Source organism: Alligator sinensis, unplaced genomic scaffold, assembly GCF_000455745.1.
Source record: "Alligator sinensis unplaced genomic scaffold, ASM45574v1 scaffold465_1, whole genome shotgun sequence".
NCBI lineage: Eukaryota > Metazoa > Chordata > Crocodylia > Alligatoridae > Alligator > Alligator sinensis.
Window position 1 is genome coordinate 3048473 of NW_005841979.1, and position 12783 is coordinate 3061255.

Below are 12783 nucleotides of genomic sequence, written 5' to 3' on the forward strand. Positions count from 1 at the left end.
TGAACCCTGGTCCCCACACTTCATAGTGGCTGTGGGGGCACTTCAACTCATTCAGTGAGATTTAGCTAAAGCGCCGCCAGCACCAATCTGAAACATGAGGATGCTGATAAACAAGATGAAGCATTTGCCTCCTTGGGACAGCTGCAAAATGCCCTCCATGCTGGAGACCACAAGGGAGAGAGGAGCAGCGAGGTGAGTAGGGGAGCCCTGGTCAGACGTGGTTCATTCTTTCAGCAGCACGTGCTCTGCCATGCTGTGACCCAGGCCTTTTGATGCACCATTCTGGAATGTGGGCCAAAGCCTACCAAGTGCGGCTATAACCTTCCCGCCCCCCCTTGATAAGGAGGCCATGAAGGGGATCTCAGTGATCGCTTGGAACAACAGGAAGACAAAACGGGGTAGGCGTGAGTGCTGTAGGTTGAATACAAGTGCATCAAAGGGGGACGCTGAGCAGAGTATGCTGGCTAGCACCCAATGGCCTTCAAATGAGTTCAAGGAGCCAGTGGATGTTGGCCAGTGAAACTGCATCCAGAGGTGAGTGGTCAGTGGACAAGAAAGCGGCCCCACAATCCCTGAGGGTCCTCCTGGCCAGAGCTTCCTTCCTCGTCAAATATTTTGCCAGCTTGGCTAGGGCCAGTAGGAGGTTGGCCAGGAGGTCCCAGGACTTAGTGAGGCCACAGATGGGGAGTGCATAAACAGGTAAGGGGAGAAGTGCAGCCAGAACCTCTGCAGGAAGTTCTGAGGAGGCAGTGAAGGAACCACAGCCTGGCTACTCCAGGTAGACATGCAGTGACACGGGATATTGGGTACAGTGGACCTGTGCTCTGACTCGGTAATAAATAGCAATTCGTATGTTTTCATGACAAGCTTTTGAATGCAAGGCACTTTTCTTCATGGCTTATGTTCAAAAACTTGTCTAACTGTAGTTAAGAATATCACCCCAAGAAATCCTTGCTGAGATAGATAAGCAATTATTTCCTTTATTTGTCAGCAGTGCTAAAAAGAGCAAGTTATTGACTAACTGGCTAATACTTCCAAGGGAACAAAAAATACATTTCTGGCATCTTAAGATATACTGAAAGGCTGCTGGTTACACAGGACATTTTTAATAGAATGACTCTCTTAAGAGTGTACCCACAAGTATGTTAATAAATCACTGGTTTAATGAAACATGGTTAATCTGTTCAGATTTGTCTGACATCTTGTTTGGTGTTTTTTAACTAATAGGCTTTTACAAATTAGGGATGTTTGTAGAAATCGCCTCCTTTAAAAGGAATGTAGGTGCCACAGAAATGAGCTGTTTCTGTCATGTTTTCACTATGCAATCACTTAATTATGCATGGATTAAAATGTTATAACAACTGAATTCTTTAAGTGGCAGACAGGAAAGCTTCTTAAACATTATTTTTTATTAGAGGATTCTTTTAGCTAAACCTTAGGTGCTTTTAGTTTTTAATCTTTGGAAATAGATTAGAATATAAATCTGTGTTTAATGTATTAAAATCCAACTTGCATGCTTGAAGATCCACATACATTCATGCTGTAGTTACCCTGATTTTTTTTTTTTCTTTCTAAATTTGTATAGTCTTTGGAGTGAGGTTATCAGGGTTTATAAACTGCACCAAGTGGCCACAGCTATCCCATCATAGACATTGTGTGGGAGAGTGGATACATGCTGCCATTCCTTTGCTGTCCTTGCCAACCCTATTATTGTAAGCCTGCATGAGTCTGAAACTGAGATCCCTTAGTAGTGGCCTTAAAACAAACAAACAAGCAAAAAACATAGTTTCAGTTCACTGATATGTGATATCTTTAGACAACAGTATAGGAACTTTTTGCTTGCTCTTTTTAATCTTGGAATCCAGTGCAGTCACCTAATATGTGCTAGAAAAAACAGAGATATGTCTAACTTGCACCATGCCTTATTAGGTGTTGCTGTAAACTGGTTATTTGTGGCTGGCCAATGTGTAAGCTGCTGTATTTAACTTTTCAGAGTCATCCTGTAGCACTTGGGCAGGGTTCTTACCTACTTTAATTCAATGCTAGTTTAAAAAAAAATGCCACTCACTGGGAAATAGAAGGGGGTCCCATGCTAGTTGCCCTGTATGACTAGTGAGCTGGTAGCCTTCAAGCACTGTTAAATTTATAGCATAGTCCTTTCAGAAAAAATACGGAGTGGCAAAACATCTCTGAATGAAGCACCTTGTTCTTGAAACGTCCAGGTCCAAGTCACAGCAGTAAATTCAGCATTGTTTCTACTTTAGCATCAGTCCAGATAGAGATGGCTTTTTCAGTCTGGAACCAGATAAAAATAATTTTTCCTGTATTTTTTTGTTTGTTTGTTTAAAGACTGAGGTTTTGGAAAGGGTGCCTGTCAAAGAAACTTCATAAATACTCATCTAAGGTAAACATTGCTTGGGAAACCTTGAAATCCCTTTGTTTTGTAAGGTTATATCCACGGGAAAACATGGGGCTTGTGCTTTTTGAGTCATCACCTCTATCTTAATTTTGCTTGATCTTAGCATTGCAAATTCATGTTTTAGGTGCTGTGGAAGAATCTGACATCCTAAGCCTCATCCTCATTACAGCGTCTTGCGTGCATGCCCACACCCGGCTGCTGTGCAACAGCAGAACCCCTTCCCTTTTGCAAGCAGCTGCACCACCTTCACCAAGCACAGTAAAACTCTTCCAGCAGTTACACCACCTTCACCAAGCACAGTAAAACTCTTGCTGCCATTTAGCAGTCAGCAGAAGACACGTGTGCCTCTCCCATGCTGTATGCCAGATGCAGCAGTCTCAGCGGCTGGTGTCTTTCTAGAATACACTTTGTGCTCTGGTGACAGCTGCCACAGCTGAGCTGCTGGAAGCACATCGATTTGTTTTGCCTTTGTTGGCCTGGTTGTCTGCCTTGGGTCTGTGGCCAGAACCGCTGAACTCCTAAAAAGGCTTGTGAATCAAGAAGGTGAAGACTGGATTATGAAGTAAGGGTTGTGTTGTAAAATATAAAGTTCTCAACAGCTGTTGTGCCAGTTCATTTAATGTACTTCAGGGGCATAATCTGTTTACAGTGGATTCTACTTAAATCCATACTGGATAAATAGGTAGTTTGCTTTAACTGCATAACAAGATGTTGGTCCAGACTTTGGCCTTTAGGATACACTGTAATAACTAGTATGCAGACATCCAGAGTTTAGGTGCAGAACCTGCTTCGGTACATAGCCGACTATCTACTTTGTGTAGGTATTGCACTCAGTTTAACTGCACAGTAAGTGGCAACACAAGTGGTTATTTTATTTTATATTTTTTAGTTGGTCTAATAAAAGGTATCCTCTCTGAACCAAGCGTACTAGAGTTTTGCATTTCTTTTTCTCTCAGACTAACATGGCTACCAAATGCATCCCTGAAAAATGCTTATTGGCATTTATGTTATACCTTCTGGGAAATGGTATAATAAAGAAAGCAGATGCCATATTCCAATGTAGTGTTGCTCTGGCAATGGAGCCACATTGGTCTCAATGCAATAGGATTTATGACTACTTTGGCTGTACCAGTTTGAGGAAGAAGATGGAAAAGTGGGGTACAGTATTTAAAAGAGGAGACCAGATAAGGGGACTCTACCTAAAGAAATAGGATTGAGTGGCTGTTCTGGAAAACACTGTTTATACTGGCTGTGCCTTGGGATGGCTTTGGCTTGTCTATTCTGGTTTTTGGAAGTGTCCCCACATGCGAAGCTCTGTGCAAACAAAAGCCAGATTTTTATTTTTTTTTTGTGTGTGTGTGGCCCCCAAGGACTTTGGTCTTGTGCTTTGTCCTTGCTAAATATGCAGTTAGCAGAGATCCTGCTAATAGTACTCCTGTGACAAAGATTTGGGGGGAGGGGACTGCAGCTGGAACACAGTAGAAGGTGAATTTGTATGGTTCCCATGTTTACAGGAAATGAGTCAGCATAGTTGAGCTAGAGGTTTTAGAGCAGTACTGTTTCAAGCAGGCAGTGGGGTAAGGTGTGGGGGAGTTTGTTCAGTTAAGAACCATTATATGTGACATTTTAGAAGAGCCGTCTCTAGGTCTCGTTTTCCTTTCCATACGTTAGCTTACTCATGTGGAATCGCTAAAGCTTTTTAAGGATCTTAGAGAGACTGTTTTTTCAGTCTTCCTGTTTACAAGAAAGAAACGAGTATTGCAAGATAAAGTTTTGGAGTCCTCAACTGCCACGAATTAAGTCATGGTTTATGGGCTATATCTGTGTGACCATATGTCCCACCTTGGGGACAGTTCTGGCTTTTGGAGGCTGTCTCAGCCGTTGGAGAAAATTAAAGCAAAAGTACTAAATTGGTGTGAATCCACCTGCATGTGCCTGACTTTTGACTGAGGACCTAGGCATGTGTGGGTGGGTTCATGCCAATCCAGATCTTCTGCTTCTGTTTTCTCCGGGGAGCCCAGCCAGCATGCTGCTCCCTGGTCCACTTGTGCAGTAGAATTGGGATGGGGGAAAGAGCTGAGGGGTCATGTGCGTGTGATCACGTGCCACACTGTCCTGCCTGGCGCCACTCCTAGGAGCCATGGGGTGAGGGGGTAGGGGGTGTACACATGTGCTGTGCCGTGCCGTCCTGCCCAGCCCCATTCCTGGGTGGCTCAGGTGGAGGGTGGGGAGTACGCGTGTGTGCTGGCTTCCCTCTGTCCCTGATTTTTCCTTCAAATTTATTATGGTCATCCTAGTTATAGCCCCACTTCCTAGAGGAATCCCACTCTCCCTCCCCTAAGAGAGAGTTACCTTCAACTTGGCATGGTTGATCCTTTTCTTTATGTTGGAGCCCTTTTATGTTGACTTCCAAAGCATAGCAGCCTTTCTCTGGAGAAAGAGGCCATCTTGCAATACTACCCTGGCTGCTGGGAGGAACTGCTTTCAAAAGCTAGTTGCAGAAGTTGAATCTCTCCAATGCTTTTGCAGCACATACTTTGCAGCTGTAAAAGCAAGTGAAGCTGACAGTCAAGGTTTTGAACAGTAACGGTGAAAACAACTACCCATGTATTTAATCCTGTTTCTTGGGTGCAAGGGGATATGAGCAGCTTGTAAGTGCACTGAAACTGCCTTCCTAAATTTTCCAGCCTGTCAAAATGATGCAGTGCCATTTCTTGGAGTATTATTCATTTTGTAACTGAAAGGGATTAAAAACTCAGCTACCACTTAGAAAAACTCGAGTTTTGCAGAAATGGATGGTTTAGCGTCCACTCTTATCCTCAACTGGAAAAGGAAAACTGCTTCTGCCCAGAGTAAAAAGGGTTTTGTATCTTTAGTTTATAAATTAGGTGAGTGTAGTTCCTTTTAGTGATGAGATTTGATCAGTGCTGGTTGCATAGAGGAAGTCCTTGTTAGCATAATAGTTAAAGCAAACAAGTGGTCAGTCAATGGTGACAGCATATTGTATGTTTTTTCCAGTCACTTGGTCAGAGTGAGTTCATTTCTGCACCTACTTACTAAAGTCTGAAGCTCGTCTTGTGGTGCCCTTTAGTGTCTGAAGATCATTAGCCTCCAAAATGCACAAAACATAGTGTGTGGGGTCTTTTAATCCTTTGTTTAGAGAATCTGTTTCTATAATTGGAGACTTGCATATAGAATACATTTTCAAACCATCACTGTGTACTACGGCATTAACTTGAAGCAGTTGCTTGAGTTATGGGCTTTGTCTTAGGTGACAGATGACGGCCATGTGACCCAGGGCTAATCTGCTGTTTGGTGCAGTATGCCTTGTTACTCTTTCACTCCTTTGCAGTGCTGTGCTGTACTGTGCTGCTGCAGATTGATATGCTGCGGCTTCAGGGAAGCTCCTGGGACAGGGAAACAGGAGCAGAGAACAATCCTGCTTTTTGGGAGCAAAGAAATAGCTTGGACTTGAATGACTGAAGTTTATGAATTGTTGTTCTGCTGAATGGGAATGCAGGGTTTGGTTAGCAGTTAGCTTTTTCCCTACTGCAGTTGCTCAGGCATCTAATGGAAAGGGTGACATATCTGGTGAATTATTTCCCTAAAATTCTTAGCATTGAAGTACCAAACTTGACATCTTACTGTATAACTGATCTAACTTCATTCAGTTTTTCTTTCCTTTTGTCTGTGTTGCATTTGTCACATTGAGCTCTGTTTTCTATTGCCAACTTCTGGGGCAATGACCATTTGTGCAGTCCGTAGCACTGATCCAAGCCTCTGTGTAGTACTTTGCTAACTAGAAGGTAGGGCAGGCTGGCATGGTAGAAACTAACTAGTTGAGAGTCATGAGCTTTCATTTAGTCAAACTGAATGAACTTGCAGAAGAAAGAGTTTAAAATTGAGAGGCATTTGAATACAGAGGGGAAGGACAGGACACTACTGAGAGGCAAAAAAGTGGGTTGAAAAGGTCAATAGGGATGACAAGGTTAGTTAACTCCAACTGTTAGTTCTTGTGTCTCACCATATGTTAATAGCTACTCCAGGTAACAGGATAATAATCTATATGGTCTTTGAAACCATCCTTAACACAGTTGAGTCTATGGATAATTTCTTGTTCTGCCACTTCATGTTCAAGTTAGTTCTTCAAATTTTATATAAGAACAGCAACTCCTGAGGTCAGGGAGGGAATGTCCAGAGATGCTAAAGTGTTCTGCTGCTGGCTTTTATGTCTTTCTGGACCTGAACTTAGGTGTCCACTCATTCTTTCACATAAGGGTTATCTTCTGTCCAGTGTAGATTGCATATATGGTGATGACATATGTTAGGAAGGTAGAGGAGCAAGTGAATGAACCCTGGATGTCATACATTTCCTGTGGTATGAATTGTGTTTATGAGGTGGCAGTGCTGGCATCTGGACTGACAAGGCCTGCTGGCCTGGTGAGAAGTGGCGTTAAGTACATTGCTGGAAAGGCCTTGTTTGGGGTTGGGGGCTTGCCTGTAAATTGGAACAAGCTTGCTTACCAAGACTACCTTGAGGGTCCTCATTCCCTAGGAAGAGCTAGAGATCCTTAAGGATGTGTCCAAGCTGGGTGGTATAGGTGACTACCAGAGGAGTTCTGGTAGGTAAATGAAACTATTTGAACAACTTGTGTTTTATTTCAGAGAGAGACAGGTGGTTAACTCAGTTGTGCTCAGCCATTGGCCTGCAGGCCAGATCTGGCCCCTGGATCTTCCCACACATCCAAAAGTTTGGTAGTGGGGGAGCAGTGACAGTGTTAATTGCTGCTGCCCTGCTGCAAATTTCCAGACCAGTAGAGAGCCCTGCATGAAATCATGCAAGCCTGTGTGGTCACCTTGTGTTGGTTTCTGACACCTTATGTTTTCAACATAAAAGCACACCGAAAGAATTTTAGAAATCGCCAAGTGGAGTGCTCATAATAAATGGGCCTTTGCTGTGATGCACCTTTTATATTACAAACTTGTATAATTTGAAAACAGAGGCCAAACAATGTAACTGAGCCATGGAAATGAAGAGCCTCCTTCAAAGTCCATCTTTTGTGTCAGCTTGTACACTTAGAAGGGAATCTCATGATCTTCTAGCATAATGCAGGCAATAGCACCTATCCCATTAATTCCATAATCATTGGATGTGAGCTTTTAGTTTGTCTTTGTAGAAAGCTATCTAGTCTTGATGTATGGCAGGGCTGTGCAACTTGCAGGCAGTGGGGGCCACAGGCTGTGTGGGCTACAGTCCACAACGTGCGACTCTTCCCTTGCATGTGCAGTGTGGGCAACCTGGCTCCCAACTGCACTCTTGGCTGTGCAGGCATCCCAGGCAGCTGCCCCTCCCCCTTTCTGATTCCCCTGGAGCAGGGGCACTAAGTATAAGCTGGAGGAGGGCAGGGGAGCTGGAAGAGCCCTCTGGCAGCTATGCCAGGAGCCTGTGGGCCACATGCTAACCCTTCAGGGGTTGCCAATTGGACAGACCTGATGTAAGGATTTGAAGGAATGTTCTATCATGCTCTTAAGTTGTTCCAATTGCTCCCTGTTGAGACTGAATGAGGTGTGTGGTTTTTAAACTCTTTTTATTTTGGCTTCCAGCCATAGGCTTTCCCTAATGCCCTCCTGTTATAAAGCCCACTGCTGAAACATCCCTGCTTCCCAGGCAGTAGTAGACTGATCAGAATACAACCCTTAGAAGCTGAGTTACTATATTTCTTATTTTAGCTCTTGTAATTTTTTTCTGGACCCATTCAAACTTGCCACAATTTTTCTTTAAAGTGGTCAGTGTTTTTAATAATGTTTTAATTAATATTATACAGGCAGGTGATGCCACTTCTCTATTACTGCTATTTGTTTTTTTGCTTATGCTTCCAGTGATCAAGATACTGAACTTGGAGCATGTTCAATTAGCAGTCCACCTGTAAGTCGTCTTCTGTGTCATTGCGTTCAAGGATATAGTTTCCCAGGTTTTGATCTCTCTTCTTGCCTTCTACATGTCACTTGGACTATAATAAAATACAGGTTCAAGTGAGTTAATTTTACTAGTCATTTCATCTGAGACTATAAGTGTGTATATGTCAATTTGTTAGTCCACAGATTTGTGTAACTAAGCAGGGAACTATGATGTTTGGGAATAATGTTAATTCCGACCTGAGAAGAATTAGGCAAAACTTTCTGTAAATGCAAATTGTTACATAACTGCCTAGTATGAGGTTAATCTGCCCCATCCTGTGAAACAGCTGGCCCTGGTTTATGTCATAACATGCACTAGATTAAAAAGAAACCTGGATCAGCTCCAGTCTCACTTCTTGTATTCGGTGAAATACAAAACAAAGATCTCCAAATAGCTGAATTGATACATCTTATAGATGCAATGTAGAGCAGAGTCTCAAGAGAAGCAAAGATTAAACTCCAAAATATATATTTAAAAAAACAAAACAGAAATAAAACCTTGTTGCTCATGTTGAGTAACAACTCGTTTATTTCCCCCTGCTGGAATTAATAGGGCTTTTTGCAAGCAAGTGGTGGAACCCAGTCCAAAATAACTGAAGAGCTAAAGTCGTTCATAATAATGACATCAGATTTCAAATCTAACCTAACCTAATTCATATTCAAGTATCTAATTGCACATAGCATGTTCTACCATGTTGGGTAAATATATTTCAGTAGGAAAGTTTGTGCAGAAGGGTGCTATTCAACTGCTTCTGTGTCTGTTGCAACTTGGCTTGGAAAAGGCTGGGAAAACTCATTCCTTGGTAATGCCCTTTTTTAGCTCCTGTAGCTTTGAGAAATGATCAATTCCAAAACTGTTAAAGGGATATTGTTATGTATCTTGTATCAGAATTAGTTGGAAAAGAGTGAATACTTTTCCCCCCAACCTGCTTGGCTGTCTCATCTAGAGCTATCTGCCTCTGGGTATAGAAGGCCATCCTGTAATCTAGTTACTACAGCACAGTATGCTATATCTGGGGAAACCTGGAAGTCAACACTTCCAGGCAACTTAAATTGTATTGTGTCCTTCAAGACTCAGTTAGCCTAAGACCATGTTAGACAAATTTTTACTCTGATCTAAAATGGGCACTACTCTGGGTTCTTCTCATGGAAGATGCCTTGTCAAAACTTCTTTGATTCAGCAAGAATTCTCAGGAAGATTAAAATATATCAGAAATCTGAAGCTGCTCAGATTGTACAAAACCAAATAAAACACTTGCATAATAATAGGTTCTGTAGTATCTATAAATAAGCTTGTGGATTCAAATTAATTTTGGTTTCCTTGTACAGGATGTTTTATCTTGGACAGCATAGTCTAAACAGAATGTGATATGCCTGTAGGCTCTATGACTTAGGCTCATAGGCTTGTGCCTCACTTCCTCTCTTGCTTGGTATGCTGTGATGATAGGCAGCAGTAAAAAAAAATTAAGATAAATGCTTTCAAAAGAGCAAGCACTGATCCCATGGAAACCTATAGGAACTTTTTACCTATTTTAAATGGACAGGGATTTGGTCCTAGATAAAGTGATGTAATTGTTCACATGCTGTTTTATGCTATGACATGGTGTGTTGATCCAATTATGCTAGACACAAATAAGAATTTTATGCAATTATTTAGAATCATAAAGCAAATATAGTAGACGTCTCCTGTAAAACCAACCAACCTTTCCTTCTGTCATTGGTATTATTCTCAAGCTTGGTTCATAACTACCACTGAGAGCTTACTTGTGTTACTTGCCTTTAGGTACTACTGAGCTATAATATTGTTGTCTATAACAACTGGTTTAGTGTTGGTTTTTTTCGTGCTTTTTTTTTTTTTTTTTCCTCCAGATTTTGGGGAGGGGGCACTTGAAGTTGTCATTGTGACGTGAAAAATTTTGGACTTACAGGACTGACTTCTGTTAAAGTAGCAATGTTTTCCCCTCTAACAAAGTTAATTTTGCATTCTAGATGCCTCACCTGAGTTAAGTTTTTGTTTTGTGGGTTTTTGTGTTGTGTTGTTTTTTTTTTTTTTTAATTTCTAAAAGTAGTTTTTCAGAATAGACTACATAACCATTTCACTTTGAAAATTTTCTTGTAAAGAAGCATACACAAATATATAAACATGCCTACCTTTAAGGTCTAAAGCTGTTTTGTTCCATACAGGACATAACGCACATAATATAACTAAAATAGAACAGCGCTATTCAGAATCAAATTGGAGAAGAGGAATGAGTAAAATATTGATGCTTCTGAAATTCAGTAATGAACCTTATCTCAGGCATTCAAGTAAAAAATTTGGTCTTTGAACTCAAGAGATCTTAGTCTTCATAGAAAGGCAGTATATTAATTTGAATGTATAACATTATTTTTAAAGTCGGGAAAACTTTTTTTTTGGCAAGTCTTTTCAGCAATTGTTCTTCGCTAAAATAACTTACCCCTCTCGTGACAAATTGTGTAGAGTTCCATCTTGCCAGTGCACTTTCATGTAACATGGTTTTGACATCTATAATTCACACTGCTGCCATTTTACTTTCTCTTGGAAAGCTTTCCCTTCAGCTGTGTGTGTAAGAGGTTTGTAATGTACCACCGGCTGAATCAAAGGCACTGTGAGAACAGGCATGAGTGTAACAGGTGTCTGCTTAGGAAAACATCCTTTTGAAATAATGATAAAAAATTACTAGCTAAATCAAAGAGCTATGACTCATTTTGTTTAAAAATATATAACGCGACTGAGCTTGCCAAAGCAAAACCTGTTCTCCAGAGATCTTTGTAACGGCTGCCTTCCCATTCTCACTTCTGCTTTTACAGTATGCTGCCCTGCGGGCTTGATTTAAGACTTCCCACATCTTGGGATCCATTGTTTTGGTGCTGGCATTATATTGGTCCAGGTTATAATACAGATGCACTTGTTCTGGTGTAAAAATAGATTTTACCGATTTGACTCTTCCTATGAAACACTCTCTCCGTTTGGCTGACAGGGCATTGTAACGCTTCTTTAACGCCGCAGGTACAACTTCAGTATGTAGACTGGATCCTTAGTTTCTTTCCATCTTGTTTCTATGCTGTTTGTCGTTCATTTGTTCCCACTCTTATTTTGCAGAGTAGGGATTTGTTGTGGTTTGTTTGTTTTTGAAATGCTGTGTTTCAGGAGCACATGCTGAGAATTAGCCCATGGAAGTCATTCTTAGTGTTTCTGCTTTAACCCACTTCTGTAACCACTTGTTAACACTGCTGTTAGCAGGAGTTGAGTAACCTGCAGCTGCTTCTGGGTCAGAAATGCTGTTTTCTACTAGTGTTAGGAAAAAATATGTGAGCACGTGAATTTGAGAAGGGGTCTGTGCCTTTTTTTTCCAACTTGTCCCTTTATAAATAGCTTTTATTTTATTGCAGCTTTCTAACAGCATGTATAAAATAGCTGAAACATTAACCTTTATTCCATATCCCTAAGTTACAAAACCGACTAATATGCTTGTCCCTGATTTTTAGAGTTTTTACAGTCCTCAGGCTTTTGCAGGAGGCCTAGTTCTGCTTTCTGGCAATGGTCAGAGCTTGTGTAGCAATGAAGTGCAGGGTAAGTTATTTTTAAACACATTTGGCAAAACAAGGCATATTATGGCCCTTATTAACTTGTTTTTCGTGAGGACAGCTGCTGTACCCCTAGAAGCCCTTCTGTTGAGGGGAACAGTTTTCTGAAGTGGATGTGGGTGCAGTTGTTAACATTTAATAGATTGCAAAAAGGCCAGGTCAGTAGTATAGTTGAGCATTAAAAAATAATGGACTCTTCACAGTGGAGACTTCTTGAAATGATTGGTTTCAGCATATGGAATTTACTTGTAGCAAAATCTTATTGGGTTTGGGAGTAGTGTAGTTGAAGTAATGGGCATGTATAGCTAGCAAGCTATTGAAAAAGTGAGATGTGCTATTTTGCTTACTGGTTTATAGTTGTAAGTTGGCACTTAAGTTTCTGTTGCTGCATGTAAGCATCTAGTTCATGCAAAGATAAGGATGTGTATAAACAAATGTATTTTGCGTTAGTTTCTTGTGTAAGGAAAGGGGTTTCTTTGACATTATGGAAAACACTTTTAAAAAGCAGAGTGGGGAGGAGTGCAGCATTCTATCTTTGTTCTTCCTTCCACTTTACCTTGGCTGTTCCCCTTCAGAGGTCTTCGGGATAAGAAAAGAGTAATATAATTTTAGTATTTTTCTACCTATGTTGTAGGTGTTATATTTAATTGCTAGTTACTTTAACAACTCTGTATTTTTACTGTTATCCCTTTAAAGTTAATTAAATCAGGAGAAAGATGAGCTGAGTGAAATTCTGTAACTGATTCTTCTCTGGAGAAGGTAAAATTATAGGAATGATGGTTGGGGGGGGGGGGGGGGCG

General features: G+C 41.1%; 1 protein-coding gene across 3 annotated transcripts in view; it reads left to right on the plus strand.

The window, feature by feature from the left end:
- The first annotated feature begins 514 nt into the window (after positions 1–514).
- The window catches only part of OSBPL8 (oxysterol binding protein like 8), a 139434-nt gene continuing 127165 nt past the window's right edge, over positions 515–12783 (plus strand). For 2 of the 3 annotated variants that reach the window (XM_025200928.1, XM_006021122.2), the window contains exon 1: positions 516–534. The gene's annotated coding sequence lies outside the window, so the exon portion shown is untranslated. Of the gene's footprint in view, positions 535–12783 lie in introns of all 3 variants that reach the window. The other variant, XM_025200929.1, reaches the window with a different exon arrangement.